At 47.6% G+C, this 18,428-nt stretch overlaps 1 protein-coding gene across 2 annotated transcripts in view; it reads right to left on the minus strand.

The window, feature by feature from the left end:
* Positions 1-18,428, minus strand: part of FKTN (fukutin) — a 141,956-nt gene that overhangs the window by 68,839 nt on the left and 54,689 nt on the right. The gene's annotated exons all lie outside the window — the stretch shown is intronic.

Consider the following 18,428-nt stretch of genomic DNA (forward strand, 5'->3'; position numbering starts at 1 on the left):
GGAGGGCGGCGGGAGGACGAGGGGTGCTCTTTTCCTCCCTTAGGGTACTTTTTGTAGATTTTTGGGGTTTTTGTAGGGCGACAGGCACACTGCAAGTTGGGGGGGCTTTGTAAGCTGCCGCAGGGGTGCAGGGTGGGGGGGGTTTCTGGGATTTTGGGTTTGTTGTTGGGGGGTTTATTTCTGCAAGGCATGATGATTCTTTCCAGGACTGTTCCATGGTGGCTCTTCGGGAGTGGGGTGGGCCTCTTTACGTTTGAGGATGGGGGGTAGGGGTTTAAGTGTTATAAGCTGGAATGTTAATGGTTTGGGGGATCGCATTAAGCGTGGGATTGTTTTGCAATTCTTGAAACGGTCAATGCCGGATGTTGCCTTGCTGCAGGAGACGCACCTTATTGGTAATACGTGCTATGCTCTGAATAGGAAGGGTTATAAATTCATAGCACATTCTGGATTCTCCTCTGGGTCCAGGGGTGTGGGCATCCTAGTCAGAGCCTCGCTACCATTTGAGGTGGACTCCACCATTGTTGATGATAGGGGGAGGTTTGTGGCGGTGGCGGGCGGTGGGAAGGAAGAACTTTGGTTTTAGTTTCGGTTTATGTCCCGCCGGCCCTGCAGGCCTCCACGTTCACAGATCTGGGTAGGGCCCTGCTGGATCTCCCGGGGGGTATGCTTGTGGTGGGAGGTGATTTAAACGCTGTTGGCTCCGGCCTGCTGGATAGATACCCGCCCAGAGACACAGGGGGGGCTCAGAAGTGGCTCCCAGACTTCCTAAACACGCTTGGCCTGATAGACTGCTGGAGGCTCCGGCACCCCACACAGAGCCAATACACGTTCCACTCCGGGGCACATGGTAGTCTTTCCAGGATTGATTACCTACTCACTCTGGCTGCGCATTCCTCATTGGTCTCCGAGGCGAGGCACATGGCGCGTGGTATATCTGACCATTCGCCAGTGTGGATCCGGCTGGATCTAGGTCGGGAGGGAGGAGGAAGGGTGGCCCCTATCAACCCGTGGTATTTCCGAGACCCCAAGATGCGCAGCGCGCTGGTAAAGAAAGTAGATAATTTTTTCAAGGATAATCAGGGATCCGTGGACTCGGCAGTGTCGCTGTGGGAAGCATTTAAGACCGTGCTCCGAGGGGAAGCCCTCTCCCTAGTAGTAGCTGCCAAGCGGCGGAGAGATGGCGAGGTTCTGCAGGTTGAGGAGGAGATCGCGGCTCTGGAGGGAGCGTTGGAGGAGGAGGTTACAGAGTCCTCACTGCATGAGCTTTGCTTGAAGCAAGCTGAGTATAAGGACCTGGTGACGAACGCCGCTAAGACCCTCAGTAGGGAACAGCAGGGCCGATTGTATGATGTTGGTGACAAGGCAGGGAAACTCCTGGCTTGGCTGGACAAAAAAGAACGGGTCAATAGAGTTGTGCCAGAGTTGACGGGAGAGAGGGGAGAGGCGATTGTGGAACCTGAGAGGATTGTACAGTGTTTCTCGGACTATTTCTGTAGGGTTTATGCCTCAGTGTCGGATAGGCCGCCCGAGGACTCGTCTGACCTCCTCCGTGATATCGAGTTGCCCTGTCTCTCCGACATAGATAGGGACGATCTAGATGGTGACATAACGGTTGACGAGGTGGCGGGGGCTATCCGCGCGTTAAACTCGGGCAAGGCCTCGGGACCGAACGGCTTGCCGGTCGACCTGTACAAGCTATTTCCGGATAGGGTCGCCCCTCACCTGCGCGCCATGTTTATGGAGGCGCGGGGGAGTGGGACCCTCCCGTTGGACCAGCGACTGGCGACGATCGTGGTTATACACAAAGAGGGCAAACCCCGAGATAAGTGCGCCTCATATAGGCCTATCTCATTTCTTAACGCAGAGCCGAAAATTCTGGCTAAAATCCTAGCGACTCGATTGATTAGGGTACTCGGTGACTTGGTCCACCCGGATCAATCCGGCTTCATCCCGCACCGAAACACAGCGTTAAATCTTCGGCGCCTTCATGGTGTGATCGCCAGGGCGGGCACGCTGCGTGAACCAGCTATTGTGGCGTCTCTTGACGCCACGATGGCATTTGACACGGTGGAATGGGCATATTTGTGGGCCGTGCTGACCAAGTTCGGCTTTGGCCACGGTTTTGTGAGTTGGGTGAGGTTGCTGTATGAGGGGCCACTTGCGAGTGTGGTGGTGAATGGTCGGGCGTCGACTCCGTTTCAGCTTGGGAGGGGTACTCGGAAGGGTTGTCCCCTGTCGCCTTTGTTGTTCGCCCTCGCCCTTGAGCCGCTGGCTGCGTGGATACGTTGGCACCCGGATATACGCCGGTCGCCTGAACACGAGGACCGTATCTCGCTCTATGCCGATGATATCCTGCTGTATCTTGCCTCACCCAAGAAATCACTTATAGTGGTCTGTGACGTACTCACATCTTTTGGTAGGAACTCGGGTCTTGTTATCAACTGGAGTAAATCATATTTGTATGTTCTTAGTGGCGAGGTTCCCCCGATCCCTAGAACATGTTCGATACAGGTCGCTCAGCAGGGTTTCGTGTATTTGGGGATTTTTATCTCCATGGACTCTGCTGTGCGATATGAGAAGAACCTGCTCCCCCCCCTGGCACGCCTGAGGCGGGATGTTGAAGGCTGGCGGAGGCTGCCGCTCTCCCTCGTTGGGCGTGCGGCCCTGTTCAAAATGATGTCGCTTCCCCGCTTCCTCTACGCACTGCAGAATATTTTGGACTGGGTTCCGGCCAAATACTTTCGGGAGGTCGAAGGCCTCCAACGAACGTTGCTTTGGGATGGGCGGCCGCGAATAGCTATTGCAAAGTTGACGCTTCCATGGTACGACGGGGGCATTGCGCTCCCAGACATCCGACGGTACTATTGGGCCACCCAGCTGAGTGCGATTAATCATGGGTTTTATGGCCCTGCCCTCAGCCCTGGGTATGCCATGGACAGGTGGTTGCTGCGTGGTGGTAACTATTACAGGGTGTTGTATTCGCGGTCCCTGGACTCGTCCCTCACGGGGCCCACTGGTGTGGCGGTGCGAGTGTGGAAGATGGCAACTGACTCGCTGGGCTGGAAGGATAGGCTCACCCTCGCTACCCCGCTGTTTGAATCTGAGAGACTGGGTAGGCTTTGGCACACAAAAGGCTTTGACAAATGGGACTTGATCGGCATCTCCAGGGTCGGAGATGTCCTGATTAAGGGGAGGGTGAAGTCCTTTGAAGAGTTGCAGAAGGAGTATGAGCTGGGGCCATCTGAGTTTTTCCGCTATATTCAGGTGCGTCACGCCCTCCGATCAGTCCTCATAAAGGGTGAGAAGGTGCCTGAGTCCTCTCCTTTGGAGGACCGGGTCCTTGATGGCCATATGCCCGAGAGCACGATTTCGCTCATCTATAAGAAACTGATCAACGTCCGGGCGGATATGCTTCTGGGGTTGAGGGACCAGTGGGCTAGGGATGGCCTCGAGTTGGATGACGAGGATTGGCAGTCTGCTGTTTCCTCTCCTAAGGAGGTTGCGATCCCGTCGCGTCTGAGGCTGGTGCAGCTTAAAATACTGCATCGAGTGTATGTGACGGGGCCAAGGCTGGTTCACATGGGATTCTCGGAGGACGGTCTATGCAGGAGGGGATGTGGTATGGTGGGTACTTTCCTGCATATCATTTGGGAATGTGGTGTCATCACGGAATTTTGGAGGAGAGTCCATGCAGTGATGGGGGAGGTGACGGGCATTGCTATGCAGCCGGAAGCGCGGTGTTGTCTCCTGAATGTCTGGGGGCCCACTGATCATAATGCGGCGCAGACCCAATGGGTGACTCTGGGCAACATGGTCGCTAAGAGAGATATCGCGCGATTGTGGGGCCCCCCACATTGACCGCGTGGAAAGAAAATATGGACTGGAGTATGTTAAGGGAGAAGACAGTCTATTGCGCTAGAGGCCGCCCCCGGAAGTGGCACGCCATCTGGGGGCGGTGGAATCAATACAGGGGGGGAATATGTCTTGCCCCGGATCTGGATCCTCCCGAGGAACAGCTTTCCTCCTAACCTTCTTTCCAGCTCAGTATGGTTTATGGACTTTTTGGCCTCTGCTGTCCCTCTCCTTCCTCTTTACTCTGTACTGTAACTGTTAGATGAGTGGGGTCCGGCCTCCCCTGGGGGGCTTCATCATGGGCTTTCAGTGTTCTTGCCTTGCTGGGGTTTGTTGTGTGTTTTTGTGTTTAATTAAAATTGAACCTTTGCACTTCTCCTTTCACGGTACTGGGGACGCATCACTGTTTCTATATATCGATGCTGCCGAACCTCCGGGCTGTCGGCTGAATAGCTGTGTCCTGACTTTTGAAAATAAAGGTTTTAAAAAAAAAAAAAAAAGTGTGAAGGTAGATGGTGGATTTTTGAGGGACTCCCATTCTGACTGGGAACACTTTAGATAGTGATCCTCCGATTCTTTGTTGGCGGTTTTGTATAAAAGAGGTGAGCCATTTGAGTATATATCCAGAAAGCCACATTCTGTGTGCAAATACGATTAAGAGGGAGTCGTGACTGACCGTGTCGGACGCCGAAGACATTCTGGTCATGGAAATTAAGAGTTGTCCATGAAGTGTAAGGTGGCCAATTCGGTGCTGTGTCCTGGTCAGAAACCAGACTGGAACATGATCAGTTGGATGACCTGTTCAATGTGTTGAAATAATTGTGTACACATTTTTACAACATTTTCATGAGGAAGGGGATGTTCAACACCAGACCAAAATGATTTTGATCTATTGAATAAGCTCGTGTTTTTTTCAGGCGAGGTGCCACTTGTCCCACCTTCAAACAGACTGGGATAGTTTCTTGGGTTAACAACTGCAATTTTCATCTAGTGGTGAGAACAGTTGACTGATATCTTTTAGGATTGTTGAGGGGATTGGCTCAATGAAACGCAATGTTGGTTTCATAAACACTATGGTCTTGCAGATCTCATCTTCATTGAGGTTTCTGAACTCGCTCTATGTGGCCTAATTTTTGGTCTCAGCAGACTGGATGTAGGTTTGGGCTTCATCAGATTGCGGTTTCCCAATAATCGCAGAGTAGGCTGTTGATCGAGTTCTGTATCATTTCACTTGCAGAAGCAGTTGCGTTTTCAATTTTTGTTCTTTTCTCCTCGAAAGGAGGTTGTGACTGCTTGGCAGATTTCCGTGAAGGGGTTTGTGATCAGTGTGGGGTTGTGGGTCCTGTTTGAATTTCAAAGAGTTTAGCCCACTGGCATTTTGTAAGTACAAGTAAAGCCTTTTGTCAGTACAGTGAGGGGGAAGCAAATTGTCCTCTCCTCGTCATGAATAGTGTCATGTGAAACATTTGGTGTGCCCACATCGTGTCAGAATCAGGGCTGAATACAGCCTCCAGCCTCTGTGAATACTGCTGTTGCGAAAGAGGTTGAGGATACGGTTGCAACTTAAAAATATCATAATGCAACATACGCCTGTTGCTGGCCAATGTTGACTAGGGTTGGAGAACAACATCAGCACTGGATCCAGAAACGGCACCAGCAGTATTAAAATCGGCATGGAAGGGAAGTGACACGTGTGGCCCATATAGTGTGGGTGTAAATCTGTATCAGTGTCAGTACAGGTCTTGGGAACCGGTCCCAATGGGACAGTCAGAGTTGAGGGAGGCGTGCAAATGGAAGTTCAATAGGAAGCTTACGTGGTTCCATGGGTACCATAGGCGCATGAAAGGGAACTGGCAGCATGTGGACAATCTGTAGCATAGCTTCTTTGAAGGCCACTGTTTGCTGTGGAAAAACTCAGCATGCGCCGTGACCAACAGCAGAACCGGATCGGAATCAGAAGAGACCCTTGCAACTTCTAGCCAGATTTCAATGGCAGGATAGGGTCAAGTCTCACTTGGCATTCTTGTTCTTATGGCACATTTGCAACTTCCACTTACCTGAAGACGTTGAGAGGAAACGGGACTTCACACTGGACTGGCCTCCTGACCATGAGCGGCCCACAACTTCGAGTGGGACCACTGTGTCAAACACAACCTCTTCTAATGCTCACCTTCAGCTCTCTGAAGGCCTTCGGGTACATGAGAGCACACTTTTCATACAGCTTTGAGGCCAGGCATCATAGGAACACATCATGGGTGGCCATAACAGACATCTGCTTCCTACAGTAGCAGCACTGCTTAAATTCAGAGGTTTTTAGGGGGGGGGGGGGGGGGGGGGGACACATTTTCCATAGCATACTGTCTGGAGATACTTTTGAGTTATCAGAAGGCTAGCAACACTGGAAGTATAGCTCTGTAGCCACGTCGACTGGCATGGAATGTAATTAACAGGCCGCAGCACACAGGGGTGGAGCCTATATGTAGCGTCACTCATTACTTCTAGGGTGGTGCAAGGTCACTGCAGAACCACACAGCACTATTTGTCATTTCGGGGAGAACTTTCCAGGTCCACTTCAGCGCCTAGAAATTTTTAAGATGAAGATTCTGCAGTTAGAAGTATACATCACAAGCACTTTTTCCATATAAGAAATCTTCCCCTAGAGCATACTTCTTTACTGAAACAAAATTCTATACAAGTTTATGAAATCATCCGATTTCCTTAAGACTCAGCTGTCAATAATGTTGTGATGTTTTGGCCTTGCTGGCTAGCTAAAGCAGGCATCTGTAGACAGTTTAGTCAGACACTAAATGTCCTCCCACTGTGCCTTCCTAAAGCAAAAAGAGGCAGCAAAGAGGACTGGTGGGGATTTTATAAAAAAAATGTTATAATAAGCTACAAGCCTTTATCAGAATGCTATGGTAATGAACGTTGTTTTTTTATTAACCCCAAAACCATAAAATTGTTTGCTGCAGCACATTCTCTAGACTTGTTGAGAGAGCTAAAGTCTGGTTTGGAAAGTAATATGTAGGGCGGGTTGTCCAACCTTTTCTTTACTTCAAGCTACTTATATTCAGTGAAAATCATCCTGAGCTACTCTTATTATTAGTGCTGTAATAGTGAACACATCAGCCAAGACTACATCAGTAGCCACCCAAAGAAACAATACCAGAAGTGATCACCTCAGTGAATCAGGCCGGACTGCCAACAGTAATGTTAACAAGCATTTGCAATGCAATCGGTCTCGCCTTTGGAACCTTATATGTATTTCGTTATGCAGCACATTAGCCTGGGTGCTGAAACATCTAATGTTCTTTAACATGGAGGGAAAGAAAGCACCAAACTGCGTGATACGCCAGGTATGAGAACATATGGAGAGAAATATTGCCTTTCAGCGGGAAATGGTATAGTCAAAAGCTCTGTTTTGTATATAAAATAAGGGCCTTCGGTGGTCATATCACTGAAAATACAAGATTTGAAAAAAATATTATTGTCTTCTGGTGCTCGTGGAAGACAATTTCTATGGACTGGAATCTAGAGAATGATAAATTGATTTGGGTATTTTACTGACCTCTGCTGGTCGTTTTCTATCAAGAAAGTTAAATAGAGGTAGTTGAACAAAAAAAAAAAAAGTCCCTAAGCGGAAGCAGACAAGTCCTAGGGCTGATCTCCAGAGTCCACAAAGTACATACACATAAGTATATACTAAAGTATATACAAGAGGTCTTGAATGCTCGACCTAAAAAAAAGTTTCTGCAGTTGTTGTTACCATGGATTCTGTCAATTTACAGGAGTATAAATACCTTGTGTCACGATCACTAAACCATTAGTATCATTCTTTTCGGTCTCTATAGGAAGACAGGCATGGATGCCATTTCAACCAAAGGCTAGGCGGCGCGTAAGTGACATCACAAATTGTGTGACCGCCAATGATATTACAGAGTTGCCTCTGTGCCTCACATCAAGTTTTTCTACAGCCTTCTGTTAGCTGGGGTGCGGTAGAAAGTGTAGACTTAAAACTGCAGAGAGCAAACCTGTTATTTAGACCCCTGTTTGCTTTCTGTTCCTTTTGTTCACTTTGTGACTCCTGAGGCCTGCGCTAGTAGCGGAAACCCAGGAGTAGCAGCTTCTAGCCAGGACTAGGCCGCATGAGTCTCACCAGTATTTCTTACTGCCCTATCTGGTGTTACTTTGGCAGAGGACCAATCCCCAGCCATTGTGTTTTTTCCCCTGTCTGGGACCACCAAGTCATGCATGGGAGACATGGGCAGCAGAAATTAGTGATGATCACTTACCCTGCATAGGATGTTGTGCCCACCACTGTAAACCACAGACCTGTGGTAGATTGACCACAGGTTCAAACCCATGGACGTCAATTCACCAAAATGCCAGGTGTAGCGGAAGGGGCTTCACATGCCCCTTGAACTTCACTTTCACTCACACCTATGCATGCTTACACACAAACACGCATTCACACATAAACACACACTTACAGATATACACACACTCTGACTAAAGATACCCGCACACTTACAGATACACACACACTTACAGATACACACACTCTGCCTACACATACACGCACAATCACGTATACTCACACTCTCTCTTACATAAACACACTCAAAGCTGCAAGCACACACCACATTCATACATTGAAAAGCATTTCTCTTACCTCAGCTGCCAGGGAAAGTCATATTCCAGCTATTTGTAATCCACTTTGTATTAAACTAATAGCGAATAATGTATTATTATTCACTAACATTATAATAAGAAAAATCGACAAAAAGGAAGAGGAGTGTAGCCACCACCTACTTCTATTAGGGTGAGCTGCTTCTGTACTTGGCACTGATTTTACCACTTCTGATGACAGGGGTCGCAAAGGCAGTGCTATGGGGTCGCAAGGGCCATGCCAGGGGTAGCAGCAGTGACCCCTGGCGACCCCAAAATTACATCAATGGTCAAAGCCAGCTGAGGTTCCGCTGTCAGGAACCTAGCCGTTACCCATTTCCCAAAATGTGATGGTGGAACCACAAGTTTTTTAGCTTGCCAATTTCTGTCAGGGTTCCTACTTCACCAATCTGTAACTGACCCCCTTAGCCTTAGAAGATCATTGTCACTGGCTTCATTAATTCCAGCCACAGTAAAAACATCCATCTTCACCTGGATCACATGTTTGTGGCAGTTGCGCATCCCTGCATCCTTATCTGGGTAAATATCCGTGGTCAAACCTGCTGAAATAGACGGGATAGAATTCTGAGACATGCACAGTTTGGTGCCAAAAGCATGAATTCTGCATGTTATTCCTCATTTCACTAGGGAAACACAGAATTAGAGGTACATTTGGTGCCCGGTAAATTCTTTATCATAGGATATCGAATTTTACGTGGTGCAGTAATTGCCACAGCCTCACGGGGCGCTCGTAGGTAGGATCTTAGAGTTGTTCTCTTACACAGTGCAATGTTTACATAAAGTTAACGTCAAAGTTAACCCTGCAGTGAAAAATTCCGCATGCATTTTTCTATGCTGAAGATTTCCTTTAAAACGAAATGTATGCACGAGCTAAGGTGATGGTAAAGCAGGAAAAAGGTAAAACTTTGGAAAATAAAAAAGAAAGCGGGAAGAGTGCGAAAACTTTGCTGGCAACAATCTGCACTCCCCCGCTTGCGAACTCCCCCAAGGCACCATATACTTAGTTTTCATCCTTTCAGCGGCATCCCTCCTTTCTTCATCGCAGATACGGGCACTTTCCAGGCCGAGACTTAACAAGCAAAATATCTGTGTTTCTAACAGCTCGGCTTGTTATACATAACTCTGCTGTCAGGCAAGGAAAGCACGGCAGCCCACCACTGACTGACGCTGTGTCTGAAGCTGCGCTTCCGCCGGTGAGAGAGCTCAGGCCAGGTGCACGCCAGAGTGTGAAAAACACGCACTTGCTTTTATGAAACGATTAGATATGATGTTCTTGAACGGTATCTGTGTTCTTCCCCGCCTGCGAACCCCCCGCAAGGTACCATATACTTAGTTCATCCCTTCAGCAGCATCCCTCCTTTCTTCATCGCAGATACGGACACTTTCCAGGCCGAGACTTAACAAGCAAAATATCTGTGTTTTTGACAGCTCTGCTTATTATACATAACTCTGCTGTCAGGCAAGGAAAGCACAGCAGGCCACCAATGACTCACCCTGTGTCTGCAGCTGCGCTTCCGCCGGTGAGAGAGCTCAGGGCAGGCACGCACCCGGCGCGTTCTCGCTTTTATGAAACAATTTGATATAATGTTCTTGAACGGTATGTCTGTGTTTTTGTGGCTCTGTGCATTTCTATGTATGGGCTTAAAACGAGCCGAGTGCCATTGTTTGCCAGTCTGTTTGTATGTGCGCCAGTCTGATAAAAACGAGTGGTGCGCGTGCGCACTGCAAAGAATTTGAGGAATGCAGCAGGCACAGTGCGGGGCCGCTGCTCGCTCCCGAGCTCCCTAGGCCAGGGGAGAGAGAAGGCGGGACATGCACACGCCTTTGGCCAATTGCGTACTGTCTTTCTTAGAAAGACGCCTGCAAAGGCCAATAGCGTGTGAGCAACAAAAAAAAACACGCATGAGCATGTGGTCCGAGTTGGAAGTCCTTACTAGAAGCCTCGAAGAGCAGCGCATGCGCGCTGGCTCAGGCGGGACCTAAAAAGGCTTTCTCAATTTGGAATTCTTCTGCATGGGTATTATACACCAGGCATAACTGCGATTTCCCTATAACCATATTAGTAATAAATTGTTCACACTGAACGATTTATCACTCAGTCAGTCAGTCAGTCATAAAGTCTTTATTCGGTTTTAGTGCAAAACCATAAAAGCATACTACAATAAATACATATTAAAACAGAAATTTCATTAAAAATACATTATCAACATTAAAAAGGGAACAGTTCATTTCTTCAGGGTACGAATTACCACAGTTAAAAAACTTGCAATGTTGAAGGTTTCCCAGACATTATTTAAAAGCTGCAGATACAAAAAAGCAGGTCTCACTTGGACAAAGCCTTTGTCTTTTAAGATTGGGATTAAGAAACGTTTCCTGATGTCAATAAAGTGCTCACAAAAGAAAAAAAGGTGTATAATGTCCTGGGGGGAGAAATTGTCACAGGAACAAGGGCCAGGGTCTAACACCCTTTTCCAATCTGTCTTAGCACCGATCAGTGAGTGTAGTTGATTTAACCTAAATCTGGTTAAAAGAAAACGATGATTTGGGTTTGTTACATATTCCAAATAAGGTTCCATAAGAGGTGTTGTCTTACAGAGCTGGTGGCTCCTAACGGAACCCTTAACCAGCTCCTTCTCTTCCCTTGCCAAAGAGGATATGCAACTATAACTTTCTTTGCACCAGTTGATGTCGCCTTTTACCAAAGTCTCGGGAGAAAGATACAACTCGGGTCTCCCGAGATTTTTGGCCAGGGTCCTAATGTATTTCAACCAAGGTATATACGAGCCATGATCGAGCGAGAGACAATCTCTCAGGATGGTGTGGTTCAAATGTAAATCCGGGTTAAGCCAGATACTAATCCATTTCAGGATCGGGGCCAGGGCAATGCTGTCTTCGAGATAACCAATTCCTAGTTCCTGGTGGACGATATAATTAGCCGTACAAATTGGTACTGAGAGGAGATTTTTTAGGAATCTATCCTCAACAGTCTGAATGCTTTTAGTATTTTTAATGCCCCAGACCTCAGCTCCGTACAAGGCTATGGAAAGACACTTAGCCTTGTAGACTTGGATAAGAGCCTTCAGTGGTCTGGCTCCCAGTTTTCTTGCAAAACCCAGGACTCCTACTGTAGCTCTAGAAAACACAATCTTTTTTGCCTGTATCTGGGTTACCCCGGAATCTCGATCATCAAAGAGGACGCCCAGATAAGGAAAAGAAGAGACTCTCGATAATTGATGGCCCCCACAAGAAAAAGTTTTGGATTTGGCAGATTTAGGGCCAATGACCATGACATGAGATTTAACAAAATTAACAGATAAGTCCAAATCCTTCATGAAATTAGCAAAAGAATTTAACAGTAGCTGAAGGCCCACTCCCGTTCTGGCGATTAAGGCAGCATCGTCAGCATATAAGAGAGCAGGGACTGAATATTTCCCCGCATGGGGGATATCTTTACATGAGGCGACAAGGGTAGTGTCCAAATCGTTTATATATAAGGTAAAAAGGAGAGGTGCCAAGATGCACCCCTGCCTAACCCCATAAGATATGGGTATATCTTTGGTACAATTTCCCTTTTGGTCATAACGAACTGTGGCTATTAACTCTCTATGTAAGTCCGCTAAAAAATAGACAATCTCTTTATCAACACCAAGATCTAGGAGCATGGGCCATAGTTTTGATCTATTAACACGGTCAAAGGCCGACGACAGGTCCATAAAGGCAACCAATAAGGTTCCTTTTTTGGCCACCGTGTATTTACCAATTAAGAGTTGTAAGTTTAAACATTGGTCTATGGTACCCATCCCTTTCCTAAATCCATACTGGACTATAGAGAGTTTTCCAGATTCCTCTAGCCAACCATTTAGTTGGGCAAGAACAACTCTCCCCAGGACTTTCACTGAGGAGTCTATAAGAGAAATTGGTCGATAGCAGCTCGGGTCGCCTCTATCCCCCTTTTTAAAAATAGGGACGATGACCGATTTCGCCCATGTTGATGGGAGGCCCTTTTGACATGCATTTATGAAAACATTAAAAAGAATTTTAGACCACAGTTTAATATCTGATTTGAAGAGGTCAGCCGGGACGCCATCGGGTCCCGGCGCCTTATTACTTGTCATTTGTAAAATCGCATTTGTCACCTCTATTTCTGTGAAGGTCAACGTATAATTATCAAAATTAAATAAAGGCCCCGCCTTTAAACCATCTCCATCATAAACCTGTTTAAAATGAGCATACCAGGCATCCTCTTGGATGCCGCATTCAAGCTCAGTGTTACTTTTACCATTAAAAAAAGGTTTATTTATGATGGACCAAAATTTCGCACTATTATTAATGACATCAGTGGACAATAAGTCATTCCATGCATTTTCCCTAATTTCGGTTTTACGTTTCTTCTGAGCCAGTTTGTAGGCCTTCCTACACATGGCAATTTCCGCTCTGTCCGGTGGAACCGCTTTAAGGGCTGACAAAAGTTTCCGTGGGAGAATGAGCAGCTGTGATCAAACCATTTCTCCCCAACTTTGGGATTATCCTTACATACTTTTTTAAGATCACTGTTCACCTGACAGCAGATTTTTTGATAAGCTGTCAACACTGCATCACTGCAGATCCCATCCTGTGAACACAGAAGTATTTCGTCCCCAACCATCTCCCACAGGTTTTTGGTAAAATCCTCTGGGACCAACTGACACCATTTCAGGCGTCGCATTTGGTCTTTCGGCCTTATGTCCAGTATACTGACAGCGGGTTTTTCCGCTATTCCTTTTTTAAGATCATCAGTAAGAGTTAACTGGACAGGATTATGGTCACTAAGAGTAGACCAATTAACCTTATAATGACTTACATTACCAACTAAGTTAGATGTAACAAAAATGTAGTCAATAGTGGATCCTATTCCACTTCCTTTAAAAGTCGGGGTGTCATTTATGTCATTTACGGGATAAACCAAATGATTCCCAACTAGAAGCTCATCTAAAAAAAATCCCGTGGTGTATGTTCAAAATGGGAGTTACCTTGATCTTGTGGACCTAAACTGTCCCATATAAAACAGTCTTTAAAACATAGATGAACATTAAAATCGCCAAGCACAATAACCGAATACGGATTTTTACAAAGTTCATTATACATTTGTAAAAATTCAAATAGACTGCTTAAGTGTTCATTAGGCATATTCTGAATAAAAGAATTATAAAAATTAACTATAAGCCAGATCCCATTTAAGTTGGAATTAATTTCGACTGCTAAACAGTAGGGTGAGCCCGTTTCCACTTTGCTATATTCGCCATCAATAGTTAGTGCAATAAGGGTCAAAAGACCGCCTTTAGCCCTTCCCCTATTTGAGGCCACCGCTGGTGACCAGAAGGCACAAAATCCGTCAAGTAGAAAGGTGTTTTCAGTGTCCCAAGTTTCTTGCAAGCCAATGATTTCATGTCCTAATAGAGTGTCCCTCCAAATAGGGTCATGAAGTTTGTTGTTTAATCCAGCTATGTTCCAACTGAGGACGCTTGTGCCAAGGGGCATTTGAGGGATACTGTCAGTTGCATCCACTCTTTCATCATTAACAATCCCCGATGCAGGCATGACATTTTGTGTGTCCTCTCCACGTGTGGTTGATGCAAGACCACCTGGTACCATGACCTCACCCTCCACAACGGACAAGTTCTCCATGCTAAGTCTTATGGTGCCCCCATGATGCAGTCAATCATTAGAGTCTAGGTTACTCAGGGCCTGAAAGCGATTTGAAACGGCAAGACCCTGAGGAAACTGGCTTTCAGGATGACTTACTCTGGACTCCCATGGAACACTGTGGGATAATATTTTCTGTTCTTTATAGAAATGACCCAGTGAATGCAGGGTAATACCCTCACCAGTGTAAGGAAGCAGGGTGGCTTTTGATAGGATGTTGTGCACTATATGGGGATTACTAAAGTTTATTATTACACAATCCCCCTTTATAGTCTTGCGTGATCGCCCAACCCAGGAAACTCTTCTCGCGGTTAAAATCACATGAGATAAATGTACTGGGAAGCCATAATTCCTGTTCAGCCACGAGACTGATTTGTTTTTAAGAGAATCATGGGTTTCAAAGGAGGAATTCTGGGCAACATCCTTCAAAGGAGGAACATTTTTTAGCACAATAACAAAGGGGGCGCAGTCAGGGGGGAGATCTGGTTTTGCACCTCCCAGGTATGTACTTAATGTTACGTCATTATTGCTTAGGCAACTGCCAGGGGGAAAGGTAATCTTCTCATTTACTGATGGAACAGTCACCGATGGGACTGTGCTATTTAGAGTGTCCTTTGAGTGCCTCATGATGTCAACAGAGACAGGTAGGCCCTCCGCGGCTTTGGTCGAGTTCTCAGAAGAAATGGTCTTATTTGCCAAGAGATTACGTAGACCTTCAATCTCGACAGATAGTTCGCCAATTTTGGTAACTAGAGGTTCTACAATTTTCAAGATTTTAGACTCTACGAGGCCTAACAAGGATTAAAGTTGATCAGAATCTAGCTTGGCCATAAGATGATTAGTAGTGGCTATATCCTTAGTGGCCTGAATAGTTGGCACAGAGCCCGTCTTCTTATGATTAGTTCGTATGGGACCCTGTTTAAGATGAGTCCGTTTACGGGATCTTAGCATTCTTTGGGATGGCCGTTCCGGAGAGTCTTCTACAGTCTCGTTAACGTCAGTTGTTAAATCTCTATTTACTTCAAGTAGTTCCTGTTCACTAGGGATGTAATCATCCAAAGGTGTTAGATCATTCTTGTCATTTACACAATTAGTGACATGGGATGAAGTAAAGGGTGCAATGTCTGTATCATTCAACAAAGGACCAGCAGGCAATGTGTTTGAACCATGACCTAATGATTTACGTCTATCACTGTTGATTTTGGTGACGACTTTAACTAGGTAGTTATCCAACGTTGAGATGGGCGCCGATTTACCTCCTGCTATCGCTTTAGCCATGTTTTACTATACCACTAAGAGGGCCTAAAACTTCAATTAAACTTCACAAATGCGGAAATGCCAACATGTGTCAATATGCCTAATGTAACTTCTTATCCACTCAATTAAAATCAATCCAAAGTCTTACGGTTTTAGTGGAGGGGCCCGTCCCGGCCTCAATCGGTCCTCTGAGGGCCACAGAGGGCCCGCCCTTTGCCCGGGCTTAGCCCGGCGTCCGCCCGCGCGCGTCCCGCGACGCGGAGGGAGTACCAGAGTTTTAAGCGCCTCCGGGCGCGTTCTTCGGCGTCAGGAGCCGCTGGGGCACCTGGGAGGGGTAGTTTTCCCCGCACTATGGCCGCACGTTGAGGCGGCAGCGAGAGGAGCCCAGGCAGACAACGGCGAAACTCCAGGTGAGATGGAGGGGACACTGACAGCACCTCGCGGTCCCCTCGTTCAGCTTTCCGGCTTCCCCGCTCCACCGAGGGAGCACCAGAGTTTTAAGCGCCTCCGGGCGCGTTCTTCGGCGTCAGGAGCCGCTGGGGCACCTGGGAGGGGTAGTTTTCCCCGCACTATGGCCGCACGTTGAGGCGGCAGCGAGAGGAGCCCAGGCAGACAACGGCGAAACTCCAGGTGAGATGGAGGGGACACTGACAGCACCTCGCGGTCCCCTCGTTCAGCTTTCCGGCTTCCCCGCTCCACCGAGGGAGCACCAGAGTTTTAAGCGCCTCCGGGCGCGTTCTTCGGCGTCAGGAGCCGCTGGGGCACCTGGGAGGGGTAGTTTTCCCCGCACTATGGCCGCACGTTGAGGCGGCAGCGAGAGGAGCCCAGGCAGACAACGGCGAAACTCCAGGTGAGATGGAGGGGACACTGACAGCACCTCGCGGTCCCCTCGTTCAGCTTTCCGGCTTCCCCGCTCCACCGAGGGAGCACCAGAGTTTTAAGCGCCTCCGGGCGCGTTCTTCGGCGTCAGGAGCCCCTGGGGCACCTGGGAGGGGTAGTTTTCCCCGCACTATGGCCGCACGTTGAGGCGGCAGCGAGAGGAGCCCAGGCAGACAACGGCGAAACTCCAGGTGAGATGGAGGGGACACTGACAGCACCTCGCGGTCCCCTCGTTCAGCTTTCCGGCTTCCCCCAAATATTTGCATTAAATATTATTATTATTATTATTATGAGTTCGATTTGTAGCGCGCATGGCTGCCCCAGCAACGGGGCATCCCAGCGCGGCCCTGACCCAGACCAGACACCAACGACAGACAGCAGGCTACACAATCTATAAAGACTTAGCAGGACCAGAGAACAACCAAGTCTTTATCGCTTTACGAAAGGGATAGTGCTGTTGAATAGATCTAATAGAAAGCGGTAAGAAGTTCCAGAGTTTGGCGGCAAGGTTCCGAAAGGAGCGACCTACAGCTCTGGCCTTATGGATACGATGGACACAGACCAGCGCACAGCCCGCCGATCTCAGGGGGCGGCTGGGAGTGTAGGTTGTTAAAAGATTGGCCAGGCCCAAAGGGGCCTGCCCCGATAAGATTTTGTGGGCCATACAGAGAGCCTTAAATTGAACACGCTTTTCCATCGGAAGCCAGTGCAGTTTAGGGAGCAAAGCCGTCACTGAGCTAGACCTAGGAAGCCCTACCAGCAAGCGTGCAGCGGCGTTCTGAACCCGCTGCAATCGTTGGATGCTGGTTCTGTTGGCGCCCAAATAAAGTACGTTCCCATAGTCCAGTCTAGACAAGATTAAGGCCTGGACTATGGTCTGACGTACCTCAGGAGGAAAAAAACCAATCACGGGTCTCAGGCCACGAAGGAGCCCAAAACACACCCCAGCAACAGACTTGATCTGCGCATCAAAAGTCAAACCTTGGTCGAACCATATCCCAAGGCTTTTTACGACTTTCTTAGGAGAGGGTGCAGGTTTAAGGCGTTCCGGCCAGCATCCATCGGACCATACATCTTGGTCCTTCCCGAGCAGTAATATCTCGGACTTGCTGGCGTTAAGCTGCAAAAAGTTACTCGCCATCCAGTCTGCAACTGCTAAAAGATCCTCCTTAAATTTCTTTACGTTATCATTGCAATTCTTAGAAAAGGAGCTCAGCAGCTGGGTGTCATCAGCATATGACACCAATGCAAGGCCTTTGCTCTTAGCTACTGCAGCCAGGGGGCGAACATAAAGATTGAACAGGAGAGGACTAAGAACAGAGCCCTGAGGAACGCCCTGCGGCAGGGCATGCTCCTGGGAAGAAAACGGAGGCATAGACACTTGAAACGACCTATCATTCAGAAAGGAGCGAAACCAGTCTAAAGCCACACCTTCGACACCAATTTCCCGCAAGCGAGTTAGTAAAATCTCATGAGAAATGGTGTCGAAGGCGGCACTAATGTCCAATAGGACCAAAGCCACGGAATCACCCCATTTCCAGACTGTCCTGGATAGCCTCCGACACTGTTAATGGGGCAGACTCAGTCCCATGATGTTCACGGAACCCATGTTGCGAAGGGTCAAGGATAGCATTATGCGCTATGTATTCCAGAAATGCGACCATTTTCTCAAAACATCAGATCATAAGTTCTAGAAATACACACATTTTTGTATCAAATACGCTCTTTTCAATTTTGGTATACATATTCAGTAGCGCAAAAGCTTCTAATTTAGTAGGCTGGGCTGAATACAGGAGAGCTACTTAGAGGTAGCTCACAAGGGACTCGGAAAAGCCTGATCTAGGGGGTGCCCTTTTTAAATCAATATAGTACACTGGATGAATGTGTAAAATGGATGGGCAGGATAGGAGTAAAGCAGTGCAATGGAGAGCAGACAGTCCTCTAGTGCACACCTTGTTCTGGCCATAGACATCAGGCCAATCAGCGATAGGTTGAAGAGGCAAGAGGGGCTATTTAGAGCAGGTCTTAGGTGTTAATCTGTAGATAATTACCATTTTAGGCAAGTA

Source organism: Triturus cristatus, chromosome 2_2, assembly GCF_964204655.1.
Source record: "Triturus cristatus chromosome 2_2, aTriCri1.1, whole genome shotgun sequence".
NCBI lineage: Eukaryota > Metazoa > Chordata > Amphibia > Caudata > Salamandridae > Triturus > Triturus cristatus.